We start from the raw sequence: 24459 nt of genomic DNA, 5'->3' as shown, positions 1-24459 counted from the left end.
CCTATACTGCAAGACCAGGGAGAGAGGTGGACCCCTGGGTAGCTTGCTGCAGTCAGGGGCCCTTAGGTGGAGGGCAAGAGGGCACCCTGGGGCCTACACTGCAAGTCCAGGGAGAGATGTGGACCCCTGGCTAGCTTGCTGGGGACAGAGGCCCCTAAGTGGAGGGCCAGGAGGCACAATGGGGCCTATACTGCTGGTCCAGGGAGAGAGGTGGACCCCTGGGTAGCTTGCTGGGTTCAGAAGCCCCTAGGTGGAGGGCCAGGGGGCACCCTGGGGCCTCCACTGCAAGTCCAGGGAGAGACGTGGACCCCTGGGTAAATTGCTGGGGTCAGAGGCCCCCAGGTGGAGTGCCAGGAGGCACAATGGGGCCTATACTGCAAGACCAGGGAGAGATGTGGACCCCTGGGTAGCTTGCTGGGGTAAGGGGCCCCTAGGAGGAGGGCCAGGGGGCACCCTGGGGCCTATACTGCAAGACCAGGGAGAGAGGTGGACCCCTGGGTAGCTTGCTGGGGTCAGGGGCCCTTAGGTGGAGGGCAAGGGGGCACCCTGGGGCCTACACTGCAAGTCCAGGAAGAGAGGTGGACCACTGGGTAGCTTGCTAGGGTCAGAGGCCCCTAGGTGGAGGGCAAGGAGGCACAATGGGGCCTATACTGCTGGTCCAGGGAGAGAGTTGGAACCCTGGGTAGCTGGCTGGGTTCAGAAGCCCCTAGGTGGAGGGCCAGGGGGCACCCTGGGGCCTATACTGCAAGATCAGGGAGAGAGGTGGACCCCTGGGTAGCTTGCTGGGGTCAGAGACCCCTAGGTGGAGAGCAAGGGGGCACCCTGGGGCCTCCACTGCAAGTCCAGGGAGAGAGGTGGACCCCTGGGTAGCTTGCTGGGGTCAAAGGCCACCAAGTGGAGTGCCAGGGGGCACCCTTGGCCCTACACTGTAAGTCCAGGGAGAGAGGTGGACCCCTGGGTAGCTTGCCGGGGTCAGAAGCCCCAAGGTGGGGTGCAAGGGGGCACCCTGGGACCTATACTGCAAGACCAGGGAGAGAGGTGGACCACTGGGTAGCTTGCTGTGGTCAGAGATCCCTAGGTGGAGGGCAAGGGGGCACCCTGGGGCCTACACTTCAAGTCCAGGGAGAGGTGGACCCATGGGTAGCTTGCTGGGGTCAGAGGCCCCCAGGTGGAGGGCCAGGGGGCACCCTTGGGCCTACACTGCAAGTCCAGGGAGAGAGGTGGACCCCTGGGTAGTTTGCTGGGGTCATAGGCCCCTAAATGGAGTGCCAGGGGCAAACTGGGGCCTATACTGCAAATCCAGGGAGAGAGGTGGAGCCCTGGGTAGCTTGCTGGGGTCAGGGGCCCTTAGGTGGAGGGCCAGGTGGCAACCTGGGGCCTATACTGCAAGTCCAGGAAGAGAGGTGGACCCCTGGGTAGCTTGCTGGGGTCAGAGGCCCCTAGGTGGAGGGCCAGGGGGCATCCTGGGGCCTACACTGCAAGTCCAGGGATAGACATGGACCCCTGGGTAGTTTGATGGGGTCAAGGGCAACTAGATGGAGGGCCAGGGGTAACCCTGGGGCCTATAATGCAAGTCCAGGAAGAGAGGTGGACCCCTTGGTAGCTTGCTGGTGTCAGAGGCCCCTAGGTGAAGGGCCAGGGGGCATCCTGGGGCCTACACTGCAAGTCCAGGGATAGACACGGACCCCTGGGTAGCTGGCTGGGGTCAGGGGCACCTAGATGGAGTGCCAGGGGTAACCCTGGTGCCTATACTGCAAGTCCAGGGAGAGAGGTGGACCCCTGGTTAGTTTGCTGGGCTCATGGGCCCTTACGTGGAGGGCCAGGGGCACCCTGGGGCCTATACTGCAAGTCCAGGGAGAGAGCTGGTCCTCTGGGTAGTTTGCTGGGGTCAGAAGTCCCTAGGTGGGGTGCAAGGGGGCACCCTGGGGCCTATACTGCAAGTCCAGGGAGAGAGGTGGACCACTGGGTAGCTTGCTTGGGTAAGGGGCCCCTAGGAGGAGGGCCAGGGGGAACCCTGGGGCCTATACTGCAAGACCAGGAAGAGAGGTGGACCCCTGGGTAGCTTGCTGGGTTCAGAGTCCCCTAGGTGGAGGGCCAGGAGGCACAATGGGGCCTATACTGCTGGTCCAGGGAGAGAGGTGGACCCCTGGGTAGCTTGCTGGGTTCAGAAGCCCCTAGGTGGAGGGCCAGGGGGCACCCTGGGGCCTATACTGCAAGATCAGGGAGAGAGGTGGACCCCTGGGTAGCTTGCTGGGGTCAGAGACCCCTAGGTGAAGGGCAAGGGGGCACCCTGGGGCCTCCACTGCAAGTCCAGGGAGAGATGTGGACCCCTGGGTAGCTTGCTGGGGTCAGAGGCCCCCAGGTGGAGTGCCAGGGGGCACCCTTGGGCCTACACTGCAAGTCCAGGGAGAGAGGTGGACCCCTGGGTAGCTTGCCGGGGTCAGAAGCCCCTAGGTTGGGTGCAAGGGGGCACCCTGGGGCTTATACTGCAAGTCCAAGGAGAGAGGTGGACCCCTGGTTAGCTTGCTGGGGTCAGGGGCCCTCAGGTGGAGGTCAAGGGGGCACCCTGGGGCCTACACTGCAAGTCCAGGGAGAGAGGTGGACCCCTGGGTAGCTTGCTGGGGTCAGGATCCTTTAGTTGGAGGGCAAGGGGGCACCCTGGGGCCTACACTGCATGTCCAGGGAGAGAGGTAGACCCCTGGGTAAATTTGCTGGGGTCAGGGGCCCTTAGGTGGAGGGCCAGGGGGCACCCTGGGGCCTATACTGCAAGTCCAGGAAGAGATGTGGACCCCTGGGTAGCTTACTGGGGTCATAGCCCCTAAGTGGAGTGCCAGGGGCACCCTGGGGCCTATACTGCAAGTCCAGGGAGAGAGGTGGACCCCTGGGTAGCTTGCTGGGGTCAGGGGCCCTTAGGTGGAGGTCAAGGGGGCACCCTGGGGCCTACACTGCAAGTCCAGGCAGAGAGGTGGACCCCTGGGTAGCTTGCTGGGGTCAGGATCCCTTAGGTGGAGGGCAAGGGGGCACCCTAGGGCCTACACTGCATGTCCAGGGAGAGAGGTAGACCCCTGGGTAACTTGCTGGGGTCAGGATCCCTTAGGTGGAGGGCAAGGGGGCACCCTGGGGCCTACACTGCTTGTCCAGGGAGAGAGGTAGACCCCTGGGTAACTTGCTGGGGTCAGGGGCCCTTATGTGGAGGGCCAGGGGGCACCCTGGGGCCTATACTGCAAGTCCAGGAAGAGAGGTGGACCCCTGGGTAGCTTGCTGGGGTTATAGGCCCCTAAGTGGAGTGCCAGGGGCACACTGGGGCCTATACTGCAAGTCCAGGGAGAGAGGTGGACCCCTGGGTGTCTTGCTGGGGTCAGGGGCCCGTAGGAGGAGGGCCAGGGGGCACCCAGGGGACTATACTGCAAGACCAGGGAGAGAGGTGGACCTCTGGTTAGCTTGCTTGGGTCAGGGGCCCTTAGGTGGAGGGCAAGGGGCACCCTGGGGCCTACAATGCAAGTCCAGGGAGAGAGGTGGACCCCGGGGTAGCTTGCTGGGGTCAGGGGCCCTTAGGTGGAGGGCAAGGGGCACCCTGGGGCCTACACTGCAAGTCCAGGGAGAGAGATGGACCCCGGGGTAGCTTGCTGGGGTCGGAGGCCCCCAGGTGGAGTGCCAGGGGGCACCCTTGGGCCTACACTGCAAGTCCAGGGAGAGAGGTGGACCCCTGGGTAGCTTTTCGGGGTCAGAGACCCCTAGATGGAGGGCAAGGGGGCACCCTGGGGCCTTTAATGGAAGTCTAGGGAGGGAAGTGGACCCTGGGTAGCTTGCTGGGGTCAGATTCCCCTAGGTGGAAGGCCAGGGCGCACCCTGGGGCCTATATTGCAAGATCAGGGAGAGAGGTGGACCCCTGGGTAGCTTGCTGGGGTCAGAGACCCCTAGGTGGAGGGCAAGGGGGCACCCTTGGGCCTCCACTGCAAGTCCAGGGAGAGAGGTGGACCCCTGGGTAGCTTGCTGGGATCAGAGGCCCCCAGGTGGAGTGCCAGGGGGCTCCCTTGGGCCTACACTGCAAGTCCAGGGAGAGAGGTGGACCCCTGGGTAGCTTGCCGGGGTCAGAAGCCCCTAGGTGGGGTGCAAGGGGGCACCCTGGGGCCAATACTGCCAGACCAGGGAGAGATGTGGACCACTGGGTAGCTTGCTGTGGTCAGAGACCCCAAGGTGTTGGGCAAGGGGGCACCCTGGGGCCTTTAATGGAAGTCCAGGTAGGGAAGTGGACCCTGGGTAGCTTGCTGGGGTCAGATTCCCCTAGGTGGAAGGCCAGGGCGCACCCTGGGGCCTATTTTGCAAGATCAGGGAGAAAGGTGGACCCCTGGGTAGCTTGCTGGGGTCAGAGACCCATGGGTGGAGGGCAAGGGGGCACCCCTGGGCCTCCACTGCAAGTCCAGGGAGAGAGGTGGACCCCTGGGTAGCTTGCTGGGATCAGAGGCCCCCAGGTGGAGTGCCAGGGGGCACCCTTGGGCCTACACTGCAAGTCCAGGGAGAGAGGTGGACCCCTGGGTAGCTTGCCGGGGTCAGAAGCCCCTAGGTTGGGTGCAAGGGGGCACCCTGGGGCTTATACTGCAAGTCCAAGGAGAGAGGTGTACCCCTGGGTAGCTTGCTGGGGTCAGGGGCCCTCAGGTGGAGGTCAAGGGGGCACCCTGGGGCCTACACTGCAAGTCCAGGGAGAGAAAGGACCCCTGGGTAGCTTGCTGGGGTCAGGATCCTTTAGTTGGAGGGCAAGGGGGCACCCTGGGGCCTACACTGCATGTCCAGGGAGAGAGGTAGACCCCTGGGTAAATTTGCTGGGGTCAGGGGCCCTTAGATGGAGGGCCAGGGGGCACCCTGGGGCCTATACTGCAAGTCCAGGAAGAGATGTGGACCCCTGGGTAGCTTACTGGGGTCATAGCCCTTAAGTGGAGTGCCAGGGGCACCCTGGGGCCTATACTGCAAGTCCAGGGAGAGAGGTGGACCCCTGGGTAGCTTGCTGGGGTCAGGGGCCCTTAGGTGGAGGTCAAGGGGGCACCCTGGGGCCTACACTGCAAGTCCAGGCAGAGAGGTGGACCCCTGGGTAGCTTGCTGGGGTCAGGATCCCTTAGGTGGAGGGCAAGGGGGCTCCCTGGGGCCTACACTGCATGTCCAGGGAGAGAGGTAGACCCCTGGGTAACTTGCTGGGGTCAGGATCCCTTAGGTGGAGGGCAAGGGGGCACCCTGGGGCCTACACTGCTTGTCCAGGGAGAGAGGTAGACCCCTGGGTAACTTGCTGGGGTCAGGGGCCCTTATGTGGAGGGCCAGGGGGCACCGTGGGGCCTATACTGCAAGTCCAGGAAGAGATGTGGACCCCTGGGTAGCTTGCTGGGGTCATAGGCCCCTAAGTGGAGTGCCAGGGGCACCCTGGGGCCTATACTGCAAGTCCAGGGAGAGAGGTGGACCCCTGGGTGGCTTGCTGGGGTCAGGGGCCCGTAGGAGGAGGGTCAGGGGGCACCCAGGGGCCTATACTGCAAGACCAGGGAGAGAGGTGGACCCCTGGTTAGCTTGCTTGGGTCAGGGGCCCTTAGGTGGAGGGCAAGGGGCACCCTGGGGCCTACACTGCAAGTCCAGGGAGAGAGGTGGACCCCGGGGTAGCTTGCTGGGGTTATAGGCCCCTAAGTGGAGTGCCAGGGGCACACTGGGGCCTATACTGCAAGTCCAGGGAGAGAGGTGGACCCCTGGGTAGCTTGCTGGGGTCAGAGGCCCCTAGGTGGAGGGCCAGGAGGCACAATGGGGCCTATACTGCTGGTCCAGGGAGAGAGGTGGACCCCTGGGTAGCTTGCTGGGTTCAGAAGCCCCTAGGTGGAGGGTCAGGGGGCACCCTGGGGCCTATACTGCAAGATCAGGGAGAGAGGTGGACCCCTGGGTAGCTTGCTGGGGTCAGAGACCCCTAGGTGGAGGGCAAGGGGGCACTCTGGGGCCTCCACTGCAAGTCCAGGGAGAGAGGTGGACCCCTGGGAAAATTGCTGGGGTCAGAGGCCCCCAGGGGGAGTGCCAAGGGGCACCCTTGGGCCTACACTGCAAGTCCAGGGAGAGAGGTGGACCCCTGGGTAGCTTGCCGGGGTCAGAGACCCCTAGTTGGAGGGCAAGGAGGCACCTTGGGGCCTTTAATGGAAGTCCAGGGAGGGAAGTGGACCCTGGGTAGCTTGCTAGGGTCAGATTACCCTAAGTGGAAGGCCAGGGCGCACACTGGGGCCTATACTGCAAGTCCAGGGAGAGAGGTGAACCCCTGGGTAGCTTGCTAGGGTCAGGGGCCCTTAGGTGGAGGGCCAGGGGGCACCCTGGGGCCTATACTGCAAGTCCAGGAAGAGATGTGGACCCCTGGGTAGCTTGCTGGGGTCATAGGCCCCTAAGTGGAGTGCCAGGGGCACCCTGGGGCCTATACTGCAAGTCCAGGGAGAAAGGTGGACCCCTGGGTAGCTTGCTGGGGTAAGGTGGCCCTAGGAGGAGGGCGAGGGGCCACCCTGGGGCCTATACTGCAAGACCAGGGAGAGAGGTGGACCACTGGGTAGCTTGCTGTGGTCAGAGACCCCTAGGTGGAGGGCAAGGGGGCACCCTGGGGCCTTTAATGGAAGTCCAGGAAGGAAAGTGGACCCTGGGTAGCTTGCTGGGGTCAGATTCCCCTATGTGGAAGGCCAGTGTGCACCCTGGGGCCTATACTGCAAGTCCAGGGAGAGAGGTGGACCCCTGGGTAGCTTGCTGGGGTCAGGGGCCCTTAGGTGGAGGGCAAGGGGGCACCCTGGGGCCTACACTTCAAGTCCAGGGAGAGAGGTGGACCCCTTGGTAGCTTGCTGGGGTCAGCGGCCCTCAGGTGGAGGGCCAGGGGGCTCCCTTGGGCCTACACTGCAAGTCCAGGGAGAGAGGTGGACCCCTGGGTAGCTAGCTGGGGTCATAGGCCCCTAAATGGAGTGCCAGGGGCACACTGGGGCCTATACTGCAAGTCCAGGGAGAGAGGTGGACCCCTGGGTAGCATGCTGGGGTTAGGGGCCCTTAGGAGGAGGGCCAGGTGGCACCCTGGGGCCTATAATGCAAGTCCAGGAAGAGAGGTGGAGCCCTGGGTAGCTTGCTGGGGTCAGAGGCCCCTAGGTGGAGGGCCAGGGGGCATCCTGGGGCCTACACTGCAAGTCCAGGGATAGACACGGAACCCTGGGTAGCTTGCTGGGGTCAGAGGCACCTAGATGGAGGGCCAGGGGTAACCCTGGGGCCTATACTGCAAGTCCAGGGAGAGAGGTGGACCCCTGGTTAGTTTGCTGGGCTCATGGGCCCTTACGTGGAGGGCCAGGGGCACCCTGGGGCCTATACTGCAAGTCCAGGGAGAGAGCTGGTCCTCTGGGTAGCTTGCTTGGGTCAGAAGCCCCTAGGTGGGGTGCAAGGGGGCACCCTGGGGCCTATACTGCAAGTCCAGGGAGAGAGGTGGACCCCTGGGTAGCTTGCTGGGGTAAGGGGCCCCTAGGAAGAGGGCCAGGGGGCACGCTGGGGCCTATACTGCAAGACCAGGGAGAGAGGTGGACCCCTGGGTAGTTTGCTGGGGTCAGGGGCCCTTAGGTGGAGGGCAAGGGGGCACCCTGAGGCCTACACTGCAAGTCCAGGGAGAGAGGTGGACCCCTGTGTAGCTTGCTGGGGTCAGAGGCCCCTAGGTGGACGGCCAGGAGGCACAATGGGGCCTATACTGCTGGTCCAGGGAGAGAGGTGGACCCCTGGGTAGCTTGCTGGGTTCAAAAGCCCCTAGGTGGAGGGCCAGGGGGCACCCTGGGGCCTATACTGCAAGATCAGGGAGAGAGGTGGACCCCTGGGTAGCTTGCTGGGGTCAGAGACCCCTAGGTGGAGGGCAAGGGGGCACCCTGGGGCCTCCACTGCAAGTCCAGGGAGAGAGGTGGACCCCTGGGTAAATTGCTGGGGTCAGAGGCCCCCAGGTGGAGTGCCAAGGGGCACCCTTGGGCCTACACTGCAAGTCCAGGGAGAGAGGTGGACCCCTGGGCAGCTTGCCGGGGTCAGAGACCCCTAGTTGGAGGGCAAGGGGGCACCCTGGGGCCTTTAATGGAAGTCCAGGGAGGGAAGTGGACCCAGGGTAGCTTGCTAGGGTCAGATTCCCTAGGTGGAAGGCCAGGGGGCACCCTGGGGCCTATACTGCAAGTCCAGGAAGAGATGTGGACCCCTGGGTAGCTTGCTGGTGTCATAGGCCCCTAAATGGAGTGCCAGGGGAACACTGGGGCCTATACTGCAAGTCCAGGGAGAGAGGTGGACCCCTGGGTAGCTTGCTGGGTTCAGGGGCCCTTAGGTGGAGGGCCAGGTGGCACCCTGGGGCCTATACTGCAAGTCCAGGAAAAGAGTTGGACCCCTGGGTAGCTTGCTGGGGTCAGAGGCCCCTAGGTGGAGGACCAGGGGGCATCCTGGGGCCTACACTGCAAGTCCAGGGATAGACATGGACCCCTGGGTAGCTTTATGGGGTCAGGGGCACCTAGATGGAGGGCCAGGGCTAACCCTGGGGCGTATACTGCAAGTCCAGGGAGAGAGGTGGACCCCTGGTTAGTTTGCTGGGCTCATGGGCCCTTATGTGGAGCGCCAGGGGCACCCTGGGGCCTATACTGCAAGTCCAGGGAGAGAGCTGGTACTCTGGGTAGCTTGCTGGGGTGGGGGGCCCTTAGATGGAGGGCAAGGGGGCACCCTGGGGCCTACACTGCAAGTCCAGGGAGAGAGGTGGACCCCTGGGTAGCTTGCTGGTGTCAGGATCCCTTAGGTGGAGGGCAAGGGGGCACCCTGGGGCCTACACTGCATGTCCAGGAAGAGAGGTGGACCCCTGGGTAGCTTGCTGGGGTCAGGGGCCCTTAGGTGGAGGGCCAGGGGGCACCCTGGGGCCTATACTGCAAGTCCAGGAAGAGATGTGGACCCCTGGGTAACTTGCTGGGGTCAGGGGCCCTTAGGTGGAGGGCAAGGGGGCACCCTGGGGCCTACACTGCAAGTCCAGGGAGAGAGGTGGACCCCTGGGTAGCTTGCTGGGGTCAGAGGCCCCTAGGTGGAGGGCCAGGAGGCACAATATGGCCTATACTGCTGGTCCAGGGAGAGAGGTGGACCCCTGGGTAGCTTGCTGGGTTCAGAAGCCCCTAGGTGGAGGGCCAGGGGGCACCCTTGGGCCTACACTGCAAGTCCAGGGAGAGAGGTGGACCCCTGGGTAGCTTGCTGGGGTCAGGGGCCCCCTAGGTGGAGGACAAGGGGGCACCCTGGGGCCTAAACTGCAATTCCAGGGAGAGAGGTGGACCCCTGGGTAGCTTGCTGGGTTCAGAAGCCCCTAGGTGGAGGGCCAGGAGGCACAATGGGGCCTATACTGCTGGTCCAGGGAGAGAGGTGGACCCCTGGGTAGCTTGCTGGCTTCAGAAGCCCCTAGGTGGAGGGCCAGGGGGAACCCTGGGGCCTATACTGCAAGATCAGGGAGAGAGGTGGACCCCTGGGTAGCTTGCTGGGGTCAGAGACCCCTAGGTGGAGGGCAAGGGGGCACCCTTGGGCCTACACTGCAAGTCCAGGGAGAGAGGTGGACCCCTGGGTAGCTTGGCGGGGTCAGGAGCCCCTAGGTGGGGTGCAAGGGGGCACCCTGGGGCCTATACTGCAAGTCCAAGGAGAGAGGTGGACCCCTGGGTAGCTTGCTGGGGTCAGGGGCCCTTAGGTGGAGGTCAAGGGGGCACCCTGGGGCCTACACTGCAAGTCCAGGGAGAGAGGTGGACCCCTGGGTAGCTTGCTAGGGTCAGGATCCCTTAGGTGGAGGGCAAGGGGGCACCCTGGGGCCTACACTGCATGTCCAGGGAGAGAGGTAGACCCCTGGGTAACTTGCTGGGGTCAGGGGCCCTTAGGTGGAGGGCCAGGGGGCACCCTGGGGCCTATACTGCAAGTCCAGGAAGAGATGTGGACCCCTGGGTAGCTTGCTGGGGTCATAGGCCCCTAAGTGGAGTGCCAGGGGCACCCTGGGGCCTATACTGCAAGTCCAGGGAGAGAGGTGGACCCCTGGGTAGCTTGCTGGGGTCAGGGGCCCTTAGGTGGAGGGCCAGATGGCACCCTGGGGCCTATTATGCATGTCCAGGAAGAGAGGTGGACCCCTGGGTAGCTTGCTGGGGTCAGATGCCCCTAGGTGGAGGGCCAGGGGGCATCCTGGGGCCTATAATGCAAGTCCAGGAAGAGAGGTGGACCCCTGGGTAGCTTGCTGGGGTCAGAGACCCCTAGGTGGAGGGCAAGGGGGCACCCTGGGGCCTCCACTGCAAGTCCAGGGAGAGAGGTGGACCCCTGGGTAAATTGCCTGGGTCAGAGTCCCCTAGGTGGAGGGCAAGGGGGAACCCTGGGGCCTTTACTAGAAGTCTAGGGAGAGGAAGTGTACCTGGGTAGCTTGCTGGGGTCAGGGGCCCCTAGGTGGAGGGATAGGGAGCACCCTGTGGCCTATACTGCAAGTCCAGGAAGAGAGGTGGACCCCTGGGTAGCTTGCTGGGGTCAGGGGCCCTTAGGTGGAGGGATAGGGAGCACCCTGTGGCCTAAACTGCAAGTCCAGGGAGAGAGGTTGACCTCTGGTAGCTTGCTGGGGTCAGAGGCCAATATGTGGAGGGCCAGAGGGCACCTTGGGGCCTATACTGCAAGTCCAGGGAGAGAGCTAGATCTCTGGATAGCTTGCTGGGGTCAGAGGCCCCTAGATGGAGGGCAAGGGGGCATCCCGGGGCAAATACTGCTAGTCCAGGTAGAGAGATGGACCCCTGGGTAGCTTGCTAGGGTCAGGGGCACGTAGGTAAAGGGCCAGGGGGCACCCTGAGGCCTACACTGCAAGTCCAGGGAGAGAGGTGGACCCCTGGGTAGCTTGCTGGGGTCTGGGGCCCTTAGGTGGAGGGCCAGGGGGCTCCCTGGGGCCTATACTGCAAGTCCAGGAAGAGAGGTGGACCCCTGGGTAGCTTGCTTGGGTCAGGGGTCCTTAGGTGGAGGGCCAGAGGGCACCCTGGGTGATACACTGCAAGTCCAGGGAGAGAGCTGGACTTCAGGGTAGCTTGCTGGGGTCAGAGGCCCCTAGGTGGAGGGCCTGGGGGCATTCAGGGGCAAATGGACCCCTGGGTAGCTTGCTGGGGTCAGGGGCACCTAGAAGGAGGGCCAGGGGGCACCCTGGGGCCTATACTGCAAGTCCAGGGAGAGAGGTGGACCCCTGGGTAGTTTGCTTGGCTCATGGGCCCTTAGGTGGAGGGCCAGGGGCACCCTGGGGCCTATACTGCAATTCAAGGAAAAGAGGCGGACATCTGGGTAGCTTGCTGGGGTCAGGGGCCCTTAGGTGGAGGGAAAGCGGGCACCCTTGGGCCTACATTGCAAGTCCAGGGATAGAGGTGGTCCCCTGGAAAGCTAGCTGGGGTCAGAGACCCCTAGATGGAGTGCAAACGAGCACCCTGGGGCCTATACTGCAAGTCCAGGGAGAGATGTGGACACCTGGGTAGCTTGCTGGGGTCAGAGGCCCCTAAGTGGAGGGCCAGGGGGCACACTGGGACCTATACTGCTGGTCCAGGGAGAGAGGTGGACCCCTGGGTAGCTTGCTGGGGTCAGAGACCCTTAGGTGTAGGGCCAGGGGGCAGTTTGGGGCCTATACTGCAAGTCCAGGGAGAGAGGTGGACCCCTGGGTAGCTTGCTGGGGTCAGGGGCCCTTAGGTGGAGGGCAAGAAGCACCCTGGGGCCTACACTTCAAGTCCAGGGAGAGAGGTTGACCCATGGGTAGCTGGCTGGGGTCAGAGGCCCCCAGGTGGAGGGCCAGGGGCCACCCTTGGGCCTATACTGCAAGTCCAGGAAGAGATGTGGACCCCTGGGTAGCTTGCTGGGGTCATAGGCCCCTAAGTGGAGTGCCAGGGGCACCCTGGGGCCTTTACTGCAAGTCCTGGGAGAGAGGTGGACCCCTGGGTAGCTTGCTGGGGTCAGGGGCCCTTAGGTGGAGGGCCAGGTGGCACCCTGGGGCCTATAATGCAAGTGCAGGAAGAGAGGTGGACCCCTGGGTAGCTTGCTGGGGTCAGAGGCCCCAAGGTGGAGGGCCAGGGGGCATCCTCGGGCCTACACTGCAAGTCCAGGGATAGACACGGAACCCTGGGTTGCTTGCTGGGGTCAGGGGCACCTAGATGGAGGGCCAGGGGTAACCCTTGGGCCTATACTACAAATCCAGGGAGAGAGGTGGACCCCTGGTTAGTTTGCTGGGCTCATGAGCCCTAACGTGGAGGGCCAGGGGCACCCTGGGGCCTATACTACAAGTCCAGGGAGAGAGCTGGTTCTCTGGGTAGCTTGCTGGGGTCAAAAGCCCCTAGGTGGGGTGCAAGGGGGCACCCTGGGGCGTATACTGCAAGTCCAGGGAGAGAGGTGGACCCCTGGGTAGCTTGCTGGGGTAACGTGGCCCTAGGAGGAGGGCCAGGGGGCACCCTGGGGCTTATACTGCAAGTCCAGGAAGAGAGGTGGACCCCTGGGTAGCTTGCTGGGGTCAGAGGCCCCTAATTGGAGGACCAGGGGGCATCCTGGGGCCTACACTGCAAGTCCAGGGATAGACATGGACCCCTGGGTAGCTTGATGGGGTCAGGGGCACCTAGATGGAGGGCCAGGGGTAACCCTGGGGCCTATACTGCAAGTCCAGGGAGAGAGGTGGACCCCTGGTTAGTTTGCTGGGCTCATGGGCCCTTAGGTGGAGGACCAGGGGCACCCTGGGGCCTATACTGCAAGTCCAGGGAGAGAGCTGGTCCTCTGGGTAGCTTGCTGGGGTGGGGAGCCCTTAGGTGGAGGGCAAGGGGGCACCCTGGGGCCTACACTGCAAGTCCAGGGAGAGAGGTGGACCCCTGGGTGGCTTGCTGGGGTCAGGATCCCTTAGGTGGAGGGCAAGGGGGCACCCTTGGGCCTACACTGCAAGTACAGAGAGAGAGGTGGACCTCTGGGTAGCTTGCTTGGGTCAGAAGCCCCTAGGTGGGGTGCAAGGGGGCACCTTGGGGCCTATACTGCAAGTCCAGGGAGAGAGGTGGACCCATGGGTAGCTTGCTGGGGTAAGGGGCCCCTAGAAAGAGGGCCAGGGGGCACCCTGGGGCCTATACTGCAAGACCAGGGAGAGAGGTGGACCCCTGGGTAGCTTGCTGGGGTCAGGGGCCCTTAGGTGGAGGGCAAGGGGGCACCCTGGGGCATACACTGCAAGTCCAGGGAGAGAGGTGGACCCCTGGGTAGCTTGCTGGGGTCAGAGGCCCCTAGGTGGAGGGCCACGGGGCACCCTGGGGCCTCCACTGCAAGTCCAGGGAGAGACGTGGACCCCTGGGTAAATTGCTAGGGTCAGAGGCCCCCAGGTGGAGTGCCAAGGGGCACCCTTGGACCTACACTGCAAGTCCAGGGAGAGAGGTGGACCCCTGGGTAGCTTGCCGGGGTCAGAGACCGCTAGTTGGAGGGCAAGGGGGCACCCTGGGGCCTTTAATGGAAGTCCAGGGAGAGAAGTGGACCCTGGGTAGCTTGCTAGGGTCAGATTCCCCTAGGTGGAAGGCCAGGGCGCACCCTGGGGCCTATACTGCAAGTCCAGGGAGAGAGGTGGACCCCTGGGTAGCTTGCAAGGGTCAGGGGCCCTTAGGTGGAGGTCAAGGGGGCACCCTGGGGCCTACACTGCAAGTCCAGGGAGAGAGGTGGACCCCTGGGTAGCTTGCTGGGTTCAGAAGCCCCTAGGTGGAGGGCCAGGAGGCACAATGGGGCCTATACTGCTGGTCCAGGGAGAGAGGTGGACCCCTGGGTAGCTTGCTGGCTTCAGAAGCCCCTAGGTGGAGGGCCAGGGGGAACCCAGGGGCCTATACTGCAAGATCAGGGAGAGAGGTGGACCCCTGGGTAGCTTGCTGGGGTCAGAGACCCCTAGGTGGAGGGCAAGGGGGCACCCTTGGGCCTACACTGCAAGTCCAGGGAGAGAGGTGGACCCCTAGGTAGCTTGCCGGGGTCAGGAGCCCCTATGTGGGGTGCAAGGGGGCACCCTGGGGCCTATACTGCAAGTCCAAGGAGAGAGGTGGACCCCTGGGTAGCTTGCTGGGGTCAGGGGCCCTTAGGTGGAGGTCAAGGGGGCACCCTGGGGCCTACACTGCAAGTCCAGGGAGAGAGGTGGACCCCTGGGTAGCTTGCTAGGGTCAGGATCCCTTAGGTGGAGGGCAAGGGGGCACCCTGGGGCCTACACTGCATGTCCAGGGAGAGAGGTAGACCCCTGGGTAACTTGCTGGGGTCAGGGGCCCTTAGGTGGAGGGCCAGGGGGCACCCTGGGGCCTATACTGCAAGTCCAGGAAGAGATGTGGACCTCTGGGTAGCTTGCTGGGGTCATAGGCCCCTAAGTGGAGTGCCAGGGGCACCCTGGGGCCTATACTGCAAGTCCAGGGAGAGTGGTGGACCCCTGGGTAGCTTGCTGGGGTCAGGGGCCCTTAGGTGGAGGGCAAGATGGCACCCTGGGGCCTATTATGCAAGTCCAGGAAGAGAGGTGAACCCCTGGGTAGCTTGCTGGGGTCAGATGCCCCTAGGTGGAGGGCCAGGGGGCATCCTGGGGCCTACACTGCAAGTCCAGGGATAGACACGGAACCCTGGGTAGCTTGCTGGGATCAGGGGCACCTAGATGGAGGGCCAGGGGTAACCCTTGGCCTATACTGCAAGTCCAGGGAGAGAGGTGGACCCCTGGTTAGTTTGCTGGGCTCATGGGCAATTACGTGGAGGGCCAGGGGCACCCTGGGGCCTATACTGCAAGTCCAGGGAGAGAGCTGGTCCTCTGGGTAGCTTGCTTGGGTCAGAAGCCCCTAGGTGGGGTGCAAGGGGGCACCCTGGGGCCTATACTGCAAGTCCAGGGAGAGAGGTGGACCCCTGGGTAGCTTGCTGGCTTCAGAAGCCCCTAGGTGGAGGGCCAGGGGGAACCCTGGGGCCTATACTGCAAGATCAGGGAGAGAGGTGGACCCCTGGGTAGCTTGCTGGGGTCAGAGACCCCTAGGTGGAGGGCAAGGGGGCACCCTTGGGCCTACACTGCAAGTCCAGGGAGAGAGGTGGACCCCTGGGTAGCTTGCCGGGGTCAGGAGCCCCTAGGTGGGGTGCAAGGGGGCACCCTGGGGCCTATACTGCAAGTCCAAGGAGAGAGGTGGACCCCTGGGTAGCTTGCTGGGGTCAGGGGCCCTTAGGTGGAGGTCAAGGGGGCACCCTGGGTCCTACACTGCAAGTCCAGGGAGAGAGGTGGACCCCTGGGTAGCTTGCTAGGGTCAGGATCCCTTAGGTGGAGGGCAAGGGGGCACCCTGGGGCCTACACTGCATGTCCAGGGAGAGAGGTAGACCCCTGGGTAACTTGCTGGGGTCAGGGGCCCTTAGGTGGAGGGCCAGGGGGCACCCTGGGGCCTATACTGCAAGGCCAGGAAGAGATGTGGACCCCTGGGTAGCTTGCTAGGGTCAGGATCCCTTAGGTGGAGGGCAAGGGGGCACCCTGGGGCCTACACTGCATGTCCAGGGAGAGAGTTAGACCCCTGGGTAACTTGCTGGGGTCAGGGGCCCTTAGGTGGAGGGCCAGGGGGCACCCTGGGGCCTATACTGCAAGTCCAGGAAGAGAAGTGGACCCCTGGGTAGCTTGCTGGGGTCATAGGCCCCTAAGTGGAGTGCCAGGGGCACCCTGGGGCCTATACTGCAAGTCCAGGGAGAGAGGTGGACCCCTGGGTAGCTTGCTGGGGTCAGGGGCCCTTAGGTGGAGGGCCAGGTGGCACCCTGGGGCCTATATTGCAGGTCCAGGAAGAGAGGTGGACCCCTGGGTAGCTTGCTGGGGTCAGATGCCCCTAGGTTGAGGGCCAGGGGGCATCCTGGGGCCTTTACTGCAAGTCCAGGGAAAGAGGTAGACCCCTGGGTAACTTGCTGGGGTCAGGGGCCCTTAGGTGGAGGGCCAGGGGCACCCTGGGGCCTATATTGCAGGTCCAGAAAGAGATGTGGACCACTGGGTAGCTTGCTGGGGTCATAGGCCCTTAAGTGGAGTGCCAGGGGCACCCTGGGGCCTATACTGCAAGTCCAGGGAGAGAGGTGGACCCCTGGGTAGCTTGCTGGGGTCAGGGGCCCTTAGGTGGAGGGCCAGGTGGCACCCTGGGGCCTATAATGCAAGTCCAGGAAGAGAGGTGGACCCCTGGGTAGCTTGCTGGGGTCAGAGGCCCCTAGGTGGAGGGCCAGGGGGCATCCTGGGGCCTACACTGCAAGTCCAGGGATAGACGCGGACCCCTGGGTAGCTTGCTGGGGTCAGGGGCACCTAGATGGAGGGCCAGGGGTAACCCTTGGGCCTATACTGCAAGTCCAGGGAGAGAGGTGGACCCCTGGTTAGTTTGCTGGGCTCATGGGCCCTTACGTGGAGGGCCAGGGGCACACTGGGGCCTATACTGCAAGTCCAGGGAGAGAGCTGGTCCTCTGGGTAGTTTGCTGGGGTCAAAAGCCCCTAGGTGGGGTGCAAAGGGGCACCCTGGGGCCTATACTGCAAGTCCAGGGAGAGAGGTGGACCACTGGGTAGCTTGCTGGGGTAAGGGGCCCCTAGGAGGAGGGCCAGGGGGAACCCTGGGGCCTATACTGCAAGACCAGGGAGAGAGGTGGACCCCTGGGTAGCTTGCTGGGGTCAGGGGCCCCCTAGGTGGAGGACAAGGGGGCACCCTGGGGCCTAAACTGCAATTCCAGGGAGAGAGGTGGACCCCTGGGTAGCTTGCTGGGTTCAGAAGCCCCTAGGTGGAGGGCCAGGAGGCACAATGGGGCCTATACTGCTGGTCCAGGGAGAGAGGTGGACCCCTGGGTAGCTTGCTGGGGTCAGGAGCCCCTAGGTGGGGTGCAAGGGGGCACCCTGGGGCCTATACTGCAAGTCCAAGGAGAGAGGTGGACCCCTGGGTAGCTTGCTGGGGTCAGGGGCCCTTAGGTGGAGGTCAAGGGGGCACCCTGGGGCCTACACTGCAAGTCCAGGGAGAGAGGTGGACCCCTGGGTAGCTTGCTAGGGTCAGGATCCCTTAGGTGGAGGGCAAGGGGGCACCCTGGGGCCTACACTGCATGTCCAGGGAGAGAGGTAGACCCCTGGGTAACTTGCTGGGGTCAGGGGCCCTTAGGTGGAGGGCCAGGGGGCACCCTGGGGCCTATACTGCAAGTCCAGGAAGAGATGTGGACCCCTGGGTAGCTTGCTGGGGTCATAGGCCCCTAAGTGGAGTGCCAGGGGCACCCTGGGGCCTATACTGCAAGTCCAGGGAGAGTGGTGGACCCCTGGGTAGCTTGTTGGGGTCAGGGGCCCTTAGGTGGAGGGCAAGATGGCACCCTGGGGCCTATTATGCAAGTCCAGGAAGAGAGGTGAACCCCTGGGTAGCTTGCTGGGGTCAGATGCCCCTAGGTGGAGGGCCAGGGGGCATCCTGGGGCCTACACTGCAAGTCCAGGGATAGACACGGAACCCTGGGTAGCTTGCTGGGATCAGGGGCACCTAGATGGAGGGCCAGGGGTAACCCTTGGCCTATACTGCAAGTCCAGGGAGAGAGGTGGACCCCTGGTTAGTTTGCTGGGCTCATGGGCAATTACGTGGAGGGCCAGGGGCACCCTGGGGCCTATACTGCTGGTCCAGGGAGAGAGGTGGACCCCTGGGTAGCTTGCTGGCTTCAGAAGCCCCTAGGTGGAGGGCCAGGGGGAACCCTGGGGCCTATACTGCAAGATCAGGGAGAGAGGTGGACCCCTGGGTAGCTTGCTGGGGTCAGAGACCCCTAGGTGGAGGGCAAGGGGGCACCCTTGGGCCTACACTGCAAGTCCAGGGAGAGAGGTGGACCCCTGGGTAGCTTGCCGGGGTCAGGAGCCCCTAGGTGGGGTGCAAGGGGGCACCCTGGGGCCTATACTGCAAGTCCAAGGAGAGAGGTGGACCCCTGGGTAGCTTGCTGGGGTCAGGGGCCCTTAGGTGGAGGTCAAGGGGGCACCCTGGGTCCTACACTGCAAGTCCAGGGAGAGAGGTGGACCCCTGGGTAGCTTGCTAGGGTCAGGATCCCTTAGGTGGAGGGCAAGGGGGCACCCTGGGGCCTACACTGCATGTCCAGGGAGAGAGGTAGACCCCTGGGTAACTTGCTGGGGTCAGGGGCCCTTAGGTGGAGGGCCAGGGGGCACCCTGGGGCCTATACTGCAAGGCCAGGAAGAGATGTGGACCCCTGGGTAGCTTGCTAGGGTCAGGATCCCTTAGGTGGAGGGCAAGGGGGCACCCTGGGGCCTACACTGCATGTCCAGGGAGAGAGTTAGACCCCTGGGTAACTTGCTGGGGTCAGGGGCCCTTAGGTGGAGGGCCAGGGGGCACCCTGGGGCCTATACTGCAAGTCCAGGAAGAGATGTGGACCCCTGGGTAGCTTGCTGGGGTCATAGGCCCCTAAGTGGAGTGCCAGGGGCACCCTGGGGCCTATACTGCAAGTCCAGGGAGAGAGGTGGACCCCTGGGTAGCTTGCTGGGGTCAGGGGCCCTTAGGTGGAGGGCCAGGTGGCACCCTGGGGCCTATATTGCAGGTCCAGGAAGAGAGGTGGACCCCTGGGTAGCTTGCTGGGGTCAGATGCCCCTAGGTTGAGGGCCAGGGGGCATCCTGGGGCCTTTACTGCAAGTCCAGGGATAGAGGTAGACCCCTGGGTAACTTGCTGGGGTCAGGGGCCCTTAGGTGGAGGGCCAGGGGCACCCTGGGGCCTATATTGCAGGTCCAGAAAGAGATGTGGACCACTGGGTAGCTTGCTGGGGTCATAGGCCCTTAAGTGGAGTGCCAGGGGCACCCTGGGGCCTATACTGCAAGTCCAGGGAGAGAGGTGGACCCCTGGGTAGCTTGCTGGGGTCAGGGGCCCTTAGGTGGAGGGCCAGGTGGCACCCTGGGGCCTATAATGCAAGTCCAGGAAGAGAGGTGGACCCCTGGGTAGCTTGCTGGGGTCAGAGGCCCCTAGGTGGAGGGCCAGGGGGCATCCTGGGGCCTACACTGCAAGTCCAGGGATAGACACGGACCCCTGGGTAGCTTGCTGGGGTCAGGGGCACCTAGATGGAGGGCCAGGGGTAACCCTTGGGCCTATACTGCAAGTCCAGGGAGAGAGGTGGACCCCTGGTTAGTTTGCTGGGCTCATGGGCCCTTACGTGGAGGGCCAGGGGCACCCTGGGGCCTATACTGCAAGTCCAGGGAGAGAGCTGGTCCTCTGGGTAGTTTGCTGGGGTCAAAAGCCCCTAGGTGGGGTGCAAAGGGGCACCCTGGGGCCTATACTGCAAGTCCAGGGAGAGAGGTGGACCACTGGGTAGCTTGCTGGGGTAAGGGGCCCCTAGGAGGAGGGCCAGGGGGAACCCTGGGGCCTATACTGCAAGACCAGGGAGAGAGGTGGACCCCTGGGTAGCTTGCTGGGGTCAGGGGCCCCCTAGGTGGAGGACAAGGGGGCACCCTGGGGCCTAAACTGCAATTCCAGGGAGAGAGGTGGACCCCTGGGTAGCTTGCTGGGTTCAGAAGCCCCTAGGTGGAGGGCCAGGAGGCACAATGGGGCCTATACTGCTGGTCCAGGGAGAGAGGTGGACCCCTGGGTAGCTTGCTGGGGTCAGGAGCCCCTAGGTGGGGTGCAAGGGGGCACCCTGGGGCCTATACTGCAAGTCCAAGGAGAGAGGTGGACCCCTGGGTAGCTTGCTGGGGTCAGGGGCCCTTAGGTGGAGGTCAAGGGGGCACCCTGGGGCCTACACTGCAAGTCCAGGGAGAGAGGTGGACCCCTGGGTAGCTTGCTAGGGTCAGGATCCCTTAGGTGGAGGGCAAGGGGGCACCCTGGGGCCTACACTGCATGTCCAGGGAGAGAGGTAGACCCCTGGGTAACTTGCTGGGGTCAGGGGCCCTTAGGTGGAGGGCCAGGGGGCACCCTGGGGCCTATACTGCAAGTCCAGGAAGAGATGTGGACCCCTGGGTAGCTTGCTGGGGTCATAGGCCCCTAAGTGGAGTGCCAGGGGCACCCTGGGGCCTATACTGCAAGTCCAGGGAGAGTGGTGGACCCCTGGGTAGCTTGTTGGGGTCAGGGGCCCTTAGGTGGAGGGCAAGATGGCACCCTGGGGCCTATTATGCAAGTCCAGGAAGAGAGGTGAACCCCTGGGTAGCTTGCTGGGGTCAGATGCCCCTAGGTGGAGGGCCAGGGGGCATCCTGGGGCCTACACTGCAAGTCCAGGGATAGACACGGAACCCTGGGTAGCTTGCTGGGATCAGGGGCACCTAGATGGAGGGCCAGGGGTAACCCTTGGCCTATACTGCAAGTCCAGGGAGAGAGGTGGACCCCTGGTTAGTTTGCTGGGCTCATGGGCAATTACGTGGAGGGCCAGGGGCACCCTGGGGCCTATACTGCAAGTCCAGGGAGAGAGCTGGTCCTCTGGGTAGCTTGCTTGGGTCAGAAGCCCCTAGGTGGGGTGCAAGGGGGCACCCTGGGGCCTATACTGCAAGTCCAGGGAGAGAGGTGGACCCCTGGGTAGCTTGCTGGGGTAAGGGGCCCCTAGGAAGAGGGCCAGGGGGAACCCTGGGGCCTATACTGCAAGACCAGGGAGAGAGGTGGACCCCTGGGTAGCTTGCTGGGGTCAGGGGCCCTTAGGTGGAGGGCAAGGGGCACCCAGGGGCATACACTGCAAGTCCAGGGAGAGAGGTGGACCCCTGGGTAGCTTGCTGGGGTCAGAGGCCCCTAGGTGGAGGGCCAGGAGGCACAATGGGGCCTATACTGCTGGTCCAGGGAGAGAGGTGGACCCCTGGGTAGCTTGCTGGGTTCAGAAGCCCCTAGGTGGAGGGTCAGGGGGCACCCTGGGGCCTATACTGCAAGATCAGGGAGAGAGGTGGACCCCTGGGTAGCTTGCTGGGGTCAGAGACCCCTAGGTGGAGGGCAAGGGGGCACTCTGGGGCCTCCACTGCAAGTCCAGGGAGAGAGGTGGACCCCTGGGAAAATTGCTGGGGTCAGAGGCCCCCAGGGGGAGTGCCAAGGGGCACCCTTGGGCCTACACTGCAAGTCCAGGGAGAGAGGTGGACCCCTGGGTAGCTTGCCCGGGTCAGAGACCCCTAGTTGGAGGGCAAGGAGGCACCCTGGGGCCTTTAATAGAAGTCCAGGGAGGGAAGTGGACCCTGGGTAGCTTGCTAGGGTCAGATTACCCTAAGTGGAAGGCCAGGGCGCACACTGGGGCCTATACTGCAAGTCCAGGGAGAGAGGTGAACCCCTGGGTAGCTTGCTAGGGTCAGGGGCCCTTAGGTGGAGGGCCAGGGGGCACCCTGGGGCCTATACTGCAAGTCCAGGAAGAGATGTGGACCCCTGGGTAGCTTGCTGGGGTCATAGGCCCCTAAGTGGAGTGCCAGGGGCACCCTGGGGCCTATACTGCAAGTCCAGGGAGAAAGGTGGACCCCTGGGTAGCTTGCTGGGGTAAGGTGGCCCTAGGAGGAGGGCCAGGGGCCACCCTGGGGCCTATACTGCAAGACCAGGGAGAGAGGTGGACCACTGGGTAGCTTGCTGTGGTCAGAGACCCCTAGGTGGAGGGCAAGGGGGCACCCTGGGGCCTTTAATGGAAGTCCAGGAAGGAAAGTGGACCCTGGGTAGCTTGCTGGGGTCAGATTCCCCTATGTGGAAGGCCAGTGTGCACCCTTGGGCCTATACTGCAAGTCCAGGGAGAGAGGTGGACCCCTGGGTAGCTTGCTGGGGTCAGGGGCCCTTAGGTGGAGGGCAAGGGGGAGCCCTTGGGCCTACACTGCAAGTCCAGGGAGAGAGGTGGACCCCTGGGTAGCTAGCTGGGGTCATAGGCCCCTAAATGGAGTGCCAGGGGCACACTGGGGCCTATACTGCAAGTCCAGGGAGAGAGGTGGACCCCTGGGTAGCATGCTGGGGTTAGGGGCCCTTAGGAGGAGGGCCAGGTGGCACCCTGGGGCCTATAATGCAAGTCCAGGAAGAGAGGTGGAGCCCTGGGTAGCTTGCTGGGGTCAGAGGCCCCTAGGTGGAGGGCCAGGGGGCATCCTGGGGCCTACACTGCAAGTCCAGGGATAGACACGGAACCCTGGGTAGCTTGCTGGGGTCAGGGGCACCTAGATGGAGGGCCAGGGGTAACCCTGGGGCCTATACTGCAAGTCCAGGGAGAGAGGTGGACCCCTGGTTAGTTTGCTGGGCTCATGGGCCCTTACGTGGAGGGCCAGGGGCACCCTGGGGCCTATACTGCAAGTCCAGGGAGAGAGCTGGTCCTCTGGGTAGCTTGCTTGGGTCAGAAGCCCCTGGGTGGGGTGCAAGGGGGCACCCTGGGGCCTATACTGCAAGTCCAAGGAGAAAGGTGGACCCCTGGGTAGCTTGCTGGGGTAAGGGGCCCCTAGGAAGAGGGCCAGGGGGCACGCTGGGGCCTATACTGCAAGACCAGGGAGAGAGGTGGACCCCTGGGTAGTTTGCTGGGGTCAGGGGCCCTTAGGTGGAGGGCAAGGGGGCACCCTGGGGCCTACACTGCAAGTCCAGGGAGAGAGGTGGACCCCTGTGTAGCTTGCTGGGGTCAGAGGCCCCTAGGTGGAGGGCCAGGAGGCACAATGGGGCCTATACTGCTGGTCCAGGGAGAGAGGTGGACCCCTGGGTAGCTTGCTGGGTTCAAAAGCCCCTAGGTGGAGGGCCAGGGGGCACCCTGGGGCCTATACTGCAAGAATTAGGAGAGAGGTGGACCCCTGGGTAGCTTGCTGGGGTCAGAGACCCCTAGGTGGAGGGCAAGGGGGCACCCTGGGGCCTCCACTGCAAGTCCAGGGAGAGAGGTGGACCCCTGGGTAAATTGCTGGGGTCAGAGGCCCCCAGGTGGAGTGCCAAGGGGCACCCTTGGGCCTACACTGCAAGTCCAGGGAGAGAGGTGGACCCCTGGGCAGCTTGCCGGGGTCAGAGACCCCTAGTTGGAGGGCAAGGGGGCACCCTGGGGCCTTTAATGGAAGTCCAGGGAGGGAAGTGGACCCAGGGTAGCTTGCTAGGGTCAGATTCCCTAGGTGGAAGGCCAGGGCGCACCCTGGGGGCTATACTGCAAGTCCAGGGAGAGAGGTGGACCCATGGGTAGCTTGCTAGGGTCAGGGGCCCTTAGGTGGAGGGCCAGGGGGCACCCTGGGGCCTATACTGCAAGTCCAGGAAGAGATGTGGACCCCTGGGTAGCTTGCTGGTGTCATAGGCCCCTAAATGGAGTGCCAGGGGAACACTGGGGCCTATATTGCAAGTCCAGGGAGAGAGGTGGACCCCTGGGTAGCTTGCTGGGTTCAGGGGCCCTTAGGTGGAGGGCCAGGTGGCACCCTGGGGCCTATACTGCAAGTCCAGGAAAAGAGTTGGACCCCTGGGTAGCTTGCTGGGGTCAGAGGCCCCTAGGTGGAGGACCAGGGGGCATCCTGGGGCCTACACTGCAAGTCCAGGGATAGACATGGACCCCTGGGTAGCTTTATGGGGTCAGGGGCACCTAGATGGAGGGCCAGGGCTAACCCTGGGGCCTATACTGCAAGTCCAGGGAGAGAGGTGGACCCCTGGTTAGTTTGCTGGGCTCATGGGCCCTTATGTGGAGCGCCAGGGGCACCCTGGGGCCTATACTGCAAGTCCAGGGAGAGAGCTGGTCCTCTGGGTAGCTTGCTGGGGTGGGGGGCCCTTAGATGGAGGGCAAGGGGGCACCCTGGGGCCTACACTGCAAGTCCAGGGAGAGAGGTGGACCCCTGGGTAGCTTGCTGGGGTCAGGATCCCTTAGGTGGAGGGCAAGGGGGCACCCTGGGGCCTACACTGCATGTCCAGGAAGAGAGGTGGACCCCTGGGTAGCTTGCTGGGGTCAGGGGCCCTTAGGTGGAGGGCCAGGGGGCACCCTGGGGCCTATACTGCAAGTCCAGGAAGAGATGTGGACCCCTGGGTAACTTGCTGGGGTCAGGGGCCCTTAGGTGGAGGGCAAGGGGGCACCCTGGGGCCTACACTGCAAGTCCAGGGAGAGAGGTGGACCCCTGGGTAGCTTGCTGGGGTCAGAGGCCCCTAGGTGGAGGGCCAGGAGGCACAATATGGCCTATACTGCTGGTCCAGGGAGAGAGGTGGACCCCTGGGTAGCTTGCTGGGTTCAGAAGCCCCTAGGTGGAGGGCCAGGGGGCACCCTTGGGCCTACACTGCAAGTCCAGGGAGAGAGGTGGACCCCTGGGTAGCTTGCCGGGGTCAGAGACCCCTAGTTGGAGGGCAAGGGGGCACCCTGGGGCCTTTAATGGAAGTCCAGGGGGGTAAGTGGACCCTGGGTAGCTGGCTAGGGTCAGATTCCCCCAGGTGGAAGGCCAGGCCGCACCCTGGGGCCTATACTGCAAGTCCAGGAAGAGAGGTGGACCCCTGGGTAGCTTGCTAGGGTCAGGGGCCCTTAGGTGGAGGACCAGGGGGCACCCTGGGGCCTATACTGCAAGTCCAGAAAGAGATGTGGACCACTGGGTAGCTTGCTGGGGTCCAAGGCCCCTAAGT

This window comes from Danio rerio, chromosome 21 (assembly GCF_049306965.1).
Source record: "Danio rerio strain Tuebingen ecotype United States chromosome 21, GRCz12tu, whole genome shotgun sequence".
Lineage (NCBI taxonomy): Eukaryota > Metazoa > Chordata > Actinopteri > Cypriniformes > Danionidae > Danio > Danio rerio.
The sequence above is the reverse complement of the archived record's forward strand: the minus strand, read 5'-3'. Positions refer to the sequence as shown.